Genomic DNA, 13,220 nt, shown 5'->3' with positions numbered 1-13,220 from the left:
ATTTACCTTTTTATTTTTATTAATAAACAAGTGTGATTTTACCATACTTCTGTCTTGGTCTGGTTCATGGTTTCTGACAACAGGTTAGATAGCAAGAGCTCAGAGCAGAAAACCTCAAGGAAATATTTCAAATCTTGTACTTCTTGGGCAACCTTTTAATGTACTACATGTCTGTACTTATCAGGAGATAACGAAGGTATGTAGTATGTACAGTCTGGAGGAAAAAAAGGAATGGGGGGAGGGCATCCCTCAAACATTTAAATACATGAAGGAGGGGAATAAAGGTCAGGGGGCAGGATTTTCAACTAGAACAAAGAGACATTAACTTATACTGGAACACAGAAAAATGACGCCCAACTAGAACACGGAGACATGACCTCCAACTAGAACACGGGGACATGACCTTATACTAGAATACAGGGATATGATCTCAAACTAGAACACAGGGAACTCAAATCTCACCTGACTATAGGGCCACCATCTGCATTCTTGTTCAGACGTTCCCTCTATCTTTGATTTCTTTCAACCTCCCATCTAAAAATGTGCAACAATGGCAAAAAGAATATTGGGACTTTATATGAAGCACAGCTAAGAACAAAAAAATTTCAATCACATGATCATGGGCTCCAAAAATATAAACATTGAATCAGAAAAATAACATGATAATATGATTCAATAAGATCTGAGCAATTTATTGCTACACGATAATGACATATTTCATAACAAGAAATAAAAAATAATAATAAAAAAAATTATAATTATCTTAATACAAAATAGTAAAGTAACAATAATTCATGAACAACATGATTAAGTTAATAATAGTAAAATATAAAACCAATCTATGGGTAATAGAGACATTGGTACACGGTAATGTAATTATACTAATTCATAAACAACAATCATGTAATCAATAGAAAAAAATATAAAGTTAAATAAATAAATAAAATAAAGATAAATAAATAAGAATAAAAATGATAACTTAATATCACTAATTACGGAGTCTCAAGATCACATGATGTTAAAGATGTAGCATAAGGCTAAGGCTCTACGCGTTTCGTGGGGACTCCCACTCATCAAGAGCAATAAACAGGTGCAACGATCTATGATAAAAAGTAGAGAATTACAAAGTGAACAGTTGCTGGACAAAAAGGAAGAGAAGGCAAGAATATGCTATACGCTCTTACCTATAATTACATAAAAGTATAAAGATAATATTGTTCAAGGTGGAGGATGCCATAAGGGAATCAGAGCCTCCCCCCGCAGCTGAGGCCGCACAGATGGGGCCACATCGAGGCACAGAGCAGCAGCATGAGGAACCTCCCATCTAGAATGCCGAATTTGGGAGATGTAGATTTTTCTCTTTGCACAGACAACAAACACTTTAGGCTGGGTTCACACTATTGCGAATTGGATGTGGGTTCTCCGCATCCAATTCACAATAGCAGTAGATTTTGACCAGCTCTCTATGGAGCCGGTTCATATATCTCCGCTTCGTCTCGGAATTTGCACAGGAACCCTGTTTGTCTTTTGGTCCATTTCAGGTCTGAATTCAGCTAAAAATTAAGCCTAAAATTGGACCTGAAGCGGTGAACGAAGACGCAGCAGACCCCTGCTGTGAGCCGCATGCGAAGATAGTGTGAACCCAGCCTCAAACATCTCAGGAATACCGGTAACTTTAGACACCTCCATTTTTCTACCCCCCTCAGGCTGAATACTTGAGGTGATAGGAAAACCCAAAATCTGATATCCAAAATGTGATATTTCTACCACTTGATGGTATACGGCAGGGGTCTCCAAGCTATTGCCCTCCAGTTGTTCGGGATCTACAATTCCCATCATGCTTAGTCATGTCTGTGAATGGAGTTTCACAATGCCTCATGGGACATGTAGTTCGGCAACAGCTGAAGGCCCGTAGTTTGTAGATCCCTGGTATACGGGATATAAACTTCAGCACTTTCCAAAAGATTTACCAGGACATTCCCTACTTTCCAGGCCCACCACCCCCTTTTAGGACCTATGTTATGATCAGTCCCCAGTGTCCCACTTGCCCTCTTATTTATACAAGCTCCTTATCGCCCTGCAACTCACCATGTGACCCCCAACATACACCCCGATATAGACAAATAGATGAAGCAATGTATAAGCCCTTGTACACACGGTCGGACATTCCGACAACCAAATCTGTCGGATTTTGTCCGATGGATCTTGTCCGAAACTGTTGCATACACACGGTCGGACAAAGTTGACGGAAAAACTGAACTTTCAGAACGTGATGACGTAATTTCGTTACGACGGGACTATGTTCACGCTAGTAGCCAATAGCTTTGATGTAGGAATTTGATTTGAGCATGCGTGGCACTTTGTCCGATCGGAATTCTTTACACATGATCGGAATATGTCCGATCGGAGCAGTTTGTCGGAAAATATTTCCGGCAAGTTGGAAAATTTGGTCCGACGGATATTCCGACGGAATCAGTCCGATGCATACCACACACAGTCGGCATATCCGACAAAACGTTCCGATCGGACACATTCCGAAGGAATCTCCAACCGTGTGTACAAGGGCTTAGAGTAATTCCTCAGGGCTTCAAAAGACTATCTTGTTGGTACGAGGTACAGACAAGCCTACACAAAATCTGTCAGTGAGTCCCTCTTATATGTTGGCACTCCCAATCTGCACCCAGCATGCTCCTCCATATTTTTGGGAACTGTGCCTTTATCAGCCCATTCTGGGAAGAAGTCCAAAGACGAATCCTCTGCCTCAACCAAGTTGGCGAGGAAATAATCCAGCCAGCTATTTAGTTCATATCTTATCCTGATAAGTAAAAAGTATAAACGGTCTCTAATCGCACATTTATCTGTCACACCCAGAGCAAGTATTCCCTACCTATGGAGGCCACCCATAACCCCTCCTGTGAAGGTTTGGTTTCCCAAAATCTGTGAAGATGTGGGCATGGCAGAACCAAGAATCCCCTGAAGTCAAAACAACTGTGATTACATTCATCTGTTCTGAATATACTGGCCAACTCAACCTCACAGGCCCCCCTATCCTAATGCCTCGTACACACGATCGGACTTTCCGACAGCAAAACCGTGGAATTTTGTCCGAAGGGCGTTGGCTCAAACTTGTCTTGCATACACGCGGTCACACAAATGTTGGCCAACAATTACAAACGTAGTGACGTACTAGACGTACTACGTCGTTTTTCAGCTCTATAGCGCCACCCTTTGGGCTCCTTCTGCTAATTTTGTGTTAGTAGAAGTTTGGTGAGTGTTGATTCGCGCTTTTCTTTTTGCGTTTTTCATTTAACACTTTTCAGTTCGTGCTTTTCAGTTTGTTTCTGCCGTTCGTCAACCAGACATGTTGTGGAATTAGAGGAGATAACGTGTTATTTATTAACCTCCCTGGCGGTATGATTCAGTCTGGAATTAGGTGCTGAAAGCGGTACAATTATTTTGCACGGAAATCTGTCTTTTATTTTTTAGTCCTGTAATTCTTAGGAATAACGCTCTTAAATCTGTTCAAACCAGAGTCTAGCAGACATCCCGGGTATGATAAAGTTTATAATATAATAAATATATATTTGTTTATTAATTTATTTTATTATTATAAATTAATTTATATAAATTTATAATATAATAAAGAATAATAAAAATTATTCAATAATGTAATAAAATCCTAAAACACTGAAAAATTTACACTTTTTGGTTGCTATGGACAATCTCCAAATTCCAGGCAGTAAAAAACAGTATTTATAATATAAAAGTGCATGCAGGGCATTGCACAGACCACTAGGGACAAAGGAGGTGTGTATTTTTTAATACAGCACTGCAATCTGTAAGATTACAGTGCTGTGTGTGTTTAGTGTGTTTTAACTTATTTGAATTTGCCGCTGTTCTCCGCTCCCGTGCGCCGTAACGTCGCAGGGAACGGAGCTCGGCGGCATTCGGCACTGTGAATCGAGCGGAGGACAGCTCGATCGCACAGCGCGGCGGACATCGCTGGATCCAGGGGACAAGGTGAGTAACGCTCCCTGTGTCCTCCCCTGTATCGAGCGAAGCCATCCCGAGTCTGGCTCGGGGGTTACCGCTCCTGTCAGTATATTCCTACCCCGAGCCAGACTCGGGATTACCGCTAGGGGGGTTAATGGCCTTGGACTTATTGCTTTGACATTATTCTTTTTTGGTTGAATAATAATGATTTGATTTGGTATATTTTCTATATTTTTGGATGCATAGAATGCACTTTTTGGTTAAGTTCTATTGGCAGATAGCATGTCTAATTTAAAAAAAACATTTTTATAATGCACAATAAAAAAATTGTGGAGAATAATACTTGGCTTTGTGTTTTACTTCAAATGACAGTTTGGGAATAGGCAGTTACATTTTAAAAAATACATTGTAAAATTGACAAGGGACACCAGTAGTTGTATCTTTGTTCTTAAAAACTACGTCATAATGGTGTTGTGGTAACTTGCACAAATAAAAAGAAAAAAAGCATAATAATATTATTCTTGATATCACTAGAAAAAAAAGCCTTTGAAAATTTGTTTTCCATAACTCCATCAGTATCACCAGAAAAGCAGCTTTATTATTATCCCATTAAAGAAGAAGAGAATGTGCGCTGCGTTTGGAGATTTTATAATTTGCCGCGTCACGAATGTTAATTCTCCATTATGAACGCTAGTTTACAAGACCGACCGTCTCCGGCTCGTCCTTACTTCCGAGCATGCGTGTTTGTACTTTGGACTTTTGTCCGAAGGACTTGTGTACACACGCTTGGAAAATCTGACAAGACACATTTGTTGGCGGAAAATCTGAGAGCATGCTAGCCAACGTGTATAACGTCACCTCGTTCCGAACGATCAGATTTTCCGACAACTTTGTGCGACCACGTGCATGCAAGACAAATTTCGGCCAAAATCAGTCTGAAAGAATCCGTGTGTATGGGACATTACCGCGAACAAGCTCACATCCATCATTTCCCGTCGGAAAATCCAATCGCGTGTACGCGGCATGAGTAGGCCTTTGTAGACATGTTACTGATTCATCCCCTCCCACCTCCCCTTCCTGGTCCTCCCCTTTCTCCTAACATACTGAGGTTTGTCCTAAATAAAGAATTAAATAATAATATAATTGCTCAGTGACTTTCTATCTCTGTTTGATTTTTTTTTTGTGGGAACTTGCAACAATGTATTAAGTTACTTATGTATAGGATACAAGATTCAGATGCAAAATACTTTAATAATCCCAAAGGGAAAGATGCACGTAAAGAAATCTATTTATAAAAACATTGCTGCCCAAACATCACAGCCCTTCATCCAGATATGAAGATTTCTCACCGTATTTAAAGCGGAGGTCCACCCTAAAGTGGACCTTCCGCTCATCGGAACCCTCCCCCCCTCCGGCGCCACAATTGGCACCTTTCAGGGGGGAGGGGGGTGCAGATACCTGTACAGTACAGGTATCTGCACCCACTTCCGGGATAGCTCTCTGCGGAAAGGGGCGTAGATTACGCCCCTTTACGCAAGTGCCCGCCCCTTTCCGCAAGTGCCCCGCTGCCTGCTGGGAAACACACGGATCCCAGAGGCAGCAGGGACCGTCCTTATTGCATAGCGCGACTCACGCATGCGCAGTAGGGAACCGGGAAATGAAGCCGAAAGGCTCCATTTCCTGATTCCCATACCCAAGATGGCGGCGGCAGCACCCGACAGACGATCTAGAGATCGGCTTCGGGTGCCGACATCGCGGGCGCGCTGGACAGGTAAGTGTCACTATTTTAAAAGTCAGCAGCTGCAGTATTTGTAGCTGCTGGCTTTTAAAAAAAAAAAAAACGCGGAGTCCCGGTGGACTCCCGCTTTAACCTAATGTATTTATTTTCTATGCTCATCAGCTACAATTAGTGGCCTTTTTGCAGTATTTTCCTGGTTGAGGTATTTCAGGAAAGCATCATATTTTGGCCACTAGATGGAGCTGACAGTCATAAGAAATAAACTATTTAGACAAAACGAATTGATAATTTGTGACGGCTGGGGAAAAGCTTGTGACATTTGTCTAATTTATTTAAAATGTATCCCAAAAAAGTCTGCACTATTTTATTTATGCTTTATATTGATCCTTAAAAAGTTTTTTTGGAAAGTTTTTTGTACCAATGATCCTGGAGCTCAGAAAACAATAAACTCTTTATTTAAGGAGAGAGGGGAGGGGACTTTATTTTAACCACTTAAAGACCAAGCCTATTTTTCAAACTTGGTGTTTACAAATTAAAATCATTTTTTTTAAGTAAATTACTGAGAACCCCCTATGAAATAGCCCTGGGGTCATCATCCAAAAAAAAAAAAAAAATACAGAATTCTGAGTTTGAAACTCAGAATTCTGACTTTTGAATCTCAGAATTCTAAAAATTTTTTTTTTTTTTTTTTACAAAATTCTGAGATTGAAAGTCAGAATTCTGACTTTCAAACTCTTAATTCTAACTTTCAAGTCTGAGATTTAAAAAAAAAAAAATATTCTACACAATTCTGAGATTCCAAGTCAGAATTCTGAGTTTCAAAGTCAGAATTCTGAGATTCAAAAGTCAGAATTCTGAGATTCAAAAGTCAGAATTCTGAGTTTCAAAGTCAGAATTCTGACTTTCAAACTCTTAATTCTAACTTTCAAGTCTGAGATTTAAAAAAAAAAATTCTACACAATTCTGAGTTTTAAAGTCAGAATTTTGAGATTAAAAGTCAGAATTCTGAGATTCAAAAGTCAGAATTCTGAGTTTCAAAGTCAGAATTCTGAGATTCCAAGTCAGAATTCTGAGATTAAAAGTCAGAATTCTGAGATTCAAAAGTCAGAATTCTGAGTTTCAAAGTAAGAATTCTGAGATTCCAAGTCAGAATTCTGAGTTTCGAAGTCAGAATTCTGAGATTCCAAGTCAGAATTCTGAGTTTCAAAGTCAGAATTCTTAGTTTCAAAGTCAGAATTCTGAGATTCAAAGTCAGAAATCTGAGTTTATAAATATAGTAGTCTCTATTAGGAAGATTTTAGGATCAATGAGCAATAAGGTAGTAACACTGTGAAGGTTTTTTTTTTATCCATTTCTGGATCGAGGATTATTTGCACATAGCACTTTATTTGCCATTGATGAATTAGTTATTTGGTTATCATTACATTTATGATTTAATTTACTACATTAGTATTATTTTTGATCACTGAGAAAGTGCCACATTTATTAATTTTTATTATTGGTAACATATTTCGTGTTGGCAGCTACTCACTATTTATTTATTAGCTATTGGTTTGCGCATTAGTATATTCTTTTACTAAATATAATAGAACTGACTCCGGGAGATTTCAGAACATGTTGCAGTTCATGGGAATATCAGGATTTTAGGTTTTATCCACACTAAAGAAAAAGCGCCTGACATTTCCCCGGTGACCATGTTAGTTTATGGATTGGCTGTAGAGTTTCATCAGAACCTGAAGTTGATCAGGATGTGAACAAACACCAGGGGGCAGCACAGGACAAAAAATGCAACCCTCATTGTGCTAATCATGTGATAATAATAAAGCAAACAAAAATTGGGGGAATGAAAAAAAAATCCACTTGGCTGTACATGGACCTTTTTTATCCTCTATCCGCCTCTCAGCCTTTTTAACCCTACACATTAGAGCTGCACGATTCTGGCTAAAATAAGAATTACAATTTATTTTTTTGCTTAGAATAAAGATCAAGATTCTCTTACGATTCTCGCGTAACATCTTCTTTCACATTATACAAAAAAAAAAAGGCTAACTTTACTGTTTCTTTTTTATTATTAATTAAAGTGTATTAAAAAAAAATATTGCGTTTGAAAAACCGCTGCGCAAATACAATGTGACATAAAATATTGCAACAACCACCATTTTATTCTCTAGGGTCTCTGCTAAAAAAAAAAAAAAAAATCTATCATGTTTGGGTGCTCTAAGTGATTTTCCAGCAGAAAATAATGATTTTTACTTGTAAGCAACAAATGTCAGAAAAGGTTTGGTCTTTTACTTCCTCCATTTACACGCGGGAGTTCTTGCCTTTGATAAAAGAACAAAAAGATACTTTCCTGAAAGGCTCCATGGCAGCATACGTGTGGGTAGCCCCGCCTCCACGATTACCCAATAGGACCCAACTCCCATAAATCTTTGCTCCTGGCTACTATCAGTGTTCCTTTTTTGTCCTCCCCAGTAGGACCAGATGGTTTCTTTCCTGGAAATAAAACTTCACGACGATCGATTGGCTGATTGACTGAGAATTTTTCCTCCGATAGGCCCTGACTGTTAAGCAGGGTATGGAGAGTATTTGCAGAGTAGCGCTGAAGAAAGGATTTCCTACCTGAGTGCGCACGGTCTGTGTCCCGTTGCTATGGGTGACCATTATCTGCTGGAGGTATGGCGTGTGTGTTCCAGTCCGTTCGGCCAGGTGATCGTTGGTGGAGTGGTGAGCCTTTTATCTATCCATGGCAGCATTGTATTTGTGTGTATTTCCTTTGTTTGTCTTGCGGTCTCCTCCATGCCGTTTGCGTTCGCTTCCGCGTTCCAGCAAACCTCTCTCCTACTTCCGGGTTATGCAGGCGTTCTGCGCATGTGCGAACCCGGTATGAGACCGAGGCTTGGTTCCCGCGCATGCGCGCGAGCGCCTCGCGTCTGACGTCGGCGATGACGTCACGGGCGCCAAATTTAAAAGGCTTTGGAAGCTGTCAGAACCCTGGGAATGTTTGCAGTGGTCGCAGCGACTTCCCGGGGCTGTCAGCGCGGCGGTTTAAGGTAAGAGCATGTCCCTTAGGCTGGGGAAATGCTTTTAAAAAAAAAAAAAAAAAAAAATGTGTGTTTTATTTTTCTCTTTGGTTGCAGTGTTTCTTAAACTGTGGGTTTATTGTGAATATGGACGCCTTACTGCCTCCTAGTGGCCAGCCCGCTCATGTTAGGTAGGTCTTTAGTATTTATGCTTTTTATATATTGGAGAGAGTGTTTGGCATAGGTAGGATTGACTGTTTATCCTTTTCTCTCTCTGTCTGTTTTACCCTTACAGCCCTTCTGGGTCTGATCCACAACCTATCACTTCTAGACGCAGTGGATCATCAAGATCACACCGCCATAAATCCTCCTCAAGATCTAGCCAGCATAGGTCAAGATCTGAACAGCATAATTATTCTCACCCCCCTGCTACTCACTCCAGCAAGCGTACGGAAAAATCATGCTGGGGGTGCAGGATGCCTGTTCCTTCGGACGTATCCTTATGCGATCATTGCTTCTCCAAAGCTGCAGATGAAAGGGATGATGCAGACCAGCGTTTGGAGTCAATAGTAAGACGGGTTGTGAAGGAGTCTCTGCAGGAGAGGGATGCTCTACAGCTGTGTGAATCCCCGTCAGAATTATTGGCTCCTCCACCTGGAGAGAACCCATTGCAGGAGACATGGGAATCCTCTCAGCCAAGCCGCCTATCTGCTCCCATCTCAGATAGTGAATCTGACTGTGAGGATCCTGGTTTAGGTTTTGACTATGGACTGGTGCCTTCATTGGTCAAAGCAGTGAGAGAGGCTCTGAAGTGGGAAGACCCTATTACTTCCCCACCAAAGCAGAGAAAGTTCTTTAAACAGCTCAATAAGGAGCGACAATTTTTTCCCTTCCTTTCAGAGTTGGGTGACATTATTACCGAGGAATGGAGCAAGGTGGATAAAAAGGGTTCCATGCAGTCAAAAATCCTGAAATTATATCCCTTTAAAGAAGAGGATGTGAAGCACCTGGAGTCAGCACCACTGGTGGATGCAGCACTCATGCGTTTGGTGAGATATGTAACCCTACCCTTAGAGGATACGGTATCCTTTAAAGATCCTTTGGAAAGGCGGATCGATTCAGACCTTAAGAGGATATATCTGACTTCTGGAATGGCTTGCAAACCAGTGCTTGCAATGGCAGCGGTATCCAAGGCCATAGAATCATGGGCTGACTCTGTAGAGGAATTCCTGAGGGGTATTTCTATTGAGTCAGCAAAAGACTCCCCTATTCAAGAAATCAGGATGGCGTCTGCCTTTTTGGGGGAGGCATCTATTGATGTTATCCGCCTGATATCTCGGGATATGTTAGCAGCAGTCTCAGCTCGCCGTGCGTTATGGCTCCGTCCATGGCTGGCGGATCCAGCATCCAAACAGGCCTGGTGCCGTATTCCCTTTGAGGGGTCATCTTTGTTTGGTAACAAGCTGGATACTGCCATATCCCGGGCTACAGGTGGGAAATCTGGGTTTCTTCCCCAGGACAGACGTCTTCAAAATCAAAGGCGTCCATTTCCTAGAAGACAAGGCCCTGATCGTGCCAGGGAGGCGCGGAGCTATAGACCTGGTCGAGAATTCTCAAGGTCATGGAGATCCAGGCAATCTTCTTTCAAAAATACCTCAAAAGGGGGTTCGTCCGGCAAGCAGGATTCCGCGAAATCCTTTTGAAATTGGGCCCGCTCAAACTTGTCAGGTGGGGGCTCGTCTTCTCCACTTCAGGCATGTTTGGGCGGCCTCAATTCGGGATTTTTGGACTGTAAAAACAATTTCCTCAGGTCACAAGTGGGGTTTTATCAGCACCCCAAAGCTAAGATTTATTCCCACAAATCTTCCAGAATCAAAAGAGAAGAAACAAGTCCTATTGACCTACGTGAACTCTTTACTGGATCAAGGCGCAGCCGTTCCCGTTCCAGAAGAAGAACGTGGAGAGGGCATGTATTCCCCTTTGTTTCTGGTTCAAAAGAAAAACGGCACATGGAGGCCGGTAATAGATTTGACCCATCTCAATTCCTTCATTCGCAAAGAGAAGTTCAAGATGGAATCTCTGCTTACCATCCAGCAGTCCGTGTATCTGGGGGACTGGATGATATCAGTCGATTTGAAGGACGCTTACTTCCATGTTCCCGTGGCAAAGGAGTTTCAACAATACCTCCGCTTTGCAGTAGGCATTCAACATCTTCAATTTACATGTCTTCCCTTTGGGTTAACAACGTCCCCACGGGTCTTCTCCAAAGTTCTTTTGGCAGTTGTGGCCTTTCTCAGAGTCAAAGGTGTTCGTCTCCATCACTATCTCGACGACCTTCTTCTGCTATCCCAGAACAAAGATCAGCTCTTGGAGCCCAAAGACCTAGTCATCTCCACTCTACAGGAGTTCGGGTGGCTTCTGAACTTAGAAAAGAGTCACCTAGATCCAACTCAGTCTCTTGTTTTCCTAGGGGCGCAGTTCAACACAGCAGAAGGTACTATCGCCCTTCCAGAAGAGAAGGTTGGAGTCATACGAGACAGGATTCATGCAGCCCTTGCAGCATCCCATCTCTCGGCTCTCCAATGTCTGAGGGTGATTGGCACAATGTCAGCCACCATTCCCATGGTAAAGTGGGCCCAGTGGCACACTCGTCCCTTTCAGAAGGGGTTTCTACAACAGTGGGACTTATCCAGCCAGATACAGCGCATATTCCTCACTCCAGCCATGAGGACGTCTCTTCTTTGGTGGCTACAGGGGAAGAACCTGCGCAACCACCATTCAATCATTCCCATCTCATGGGTCACGGTAACTTCAGATGCCAGCAACCGAGGATGGGGCGCTCACTGCCTTTCGGAGGTCGCTCAGGGCAGGTGGACGTTTCCATCACAGAGAGTCGTCTCCAATGTTCTGGAGCTAAGAGCGGCCTTCCAGGCGCTTCGGTCATTCCATCATCTGACAGCGAATGCCTCGGTCATGCTAAGGTTGGACAACACAACCGCGGTGGCATACGTAAAGAAGCAAGGGGGAACTCGCAGCTGGTCCCTGTTACAGGAGACGGAGCCAATAATGAATTGGGCTCAGAAGAATTTGTCCAACCTTTCTGCAGTCTACATCCCAGGGGTGCAGAATGTTCAGGCGGACTTCCTATCGCGTGTCGAGTTGGACAACAACGAGTGGTCTCTACACCGGGAAGTATTCGATTGGCTCCTGACCTTAGGATTGTCCCTGGAAGTCGACTTGTTCGCTTCCCCGTGCAATCGGAAGCTTCCGAAATATTACTCAAGGTTCAGGGATCCCCAGGCATATGGGATAGATGCCCTCACAGAACATTGGAAGTTTCAGACAGCTTACGCCTTCCCTCCAGTTCCGGTGATCCTGCAATTCCTTCGGAGACTCAGGTCAGAGAAGGCGGAGATTCTCGCAGTGATTCCTTTCTGGCCCAACAGACCTTGGTTCCCTCTACTGCTGCTCCTCAGTTTTCAAGAGCCAGTTCCCCTGCCTCTCAGGTCGGATTTGCTATCTCAAGGCACAAGGTTACATCCATGCCCATCATGTCTGAACCTCAAGGTATGGTTTTTGAGAGGGAAAGGCTAGAAGCTCTTGGTTGTCCGGAAGAGGTCATCCCAACCCTTCTCAATTCCAGACGTGGGAGTACTAATAGGGTATATGAGCGTATATGGTCCAAGTTTTCGGCCCATATGTCCACCAGAGAAAATTCTTGCAGTTCTCCAACAATACAAGACATACTAAGCTTTCTTCAAACAGGCCTTGATTTACCTCTAGCTATCAGTTCATTGAGAGTCCAAGTATCGGCTATTTCAGCCTTTACGGGTATTTCCTGGGCAAACCATGCACTGGTACAACAATTCTTCAAGGGAGCTACCAGGCTCAGACCCCAAAGAAAACCAAGGTTTCCTAAATGGGACCTCCCTTTAGTGCTGGATTTTCTCTCAAACCTTGGAAAGGATTCTACGGAACCTCTGTCCATAAGGGATCTCACTCTCAAGACCATCTTCTTGGTAGCTATAACCTCAGCCAAGAGAGTTTCTGAGATTAGGAATCTAGGTTCGGAAGAACCCTTTCTGACTTTCTTTCCAGATAGGGCAGTATTGATTCCCATGTTGGGATCGCATCCCAAAGTAACCTCGGTCTTCCATGAGAATCAGGAAGTTGTGCTTCCCACTTTCAAAAACTCAGAGAGTCAGGATGTTCATCCTCTGGACGTAGGACACGCGCTTAAACAATATTTGGAAGTCACAGCTCCCTTTAGACAAACGAAATTTCTTTCTGTTCTCCCTCATGGCAAGAATAAAGGATTGCGAGCTTCGGCTAGATCTATCTCTACCTGGATCGTTCAGATCATTCAGAGGGCGTACAGAGCAAAGGGCTTGGCTCCTCCTGAGGCATTAACGGCTCATTCAACACGGAGTATTTCAACATCGTGGGCAGCTTCTCGCCATGTGGCGCCT

This window comes from Lithobates pipiens, unplaced genomic scaffold, assembly GCF_037356315.1.
Source record: "Lithobates pipiens isolate NorthernLeopardFrog02 unplaced genomic scaffold, aLitPip1_a1.2 Scaffold_28, whole genome shotgun sequence".
Lineage (NCBI taxonomy): Eukaryota > Metazoa > Chordata > Amphibia > Anura > Ranidae > Lithobates > Lithobates pipiens.
The sequence above is the reverse complement of the archived record's forward strand: the minus strand, read 5'-3'. Positions refer to the sequence as shown.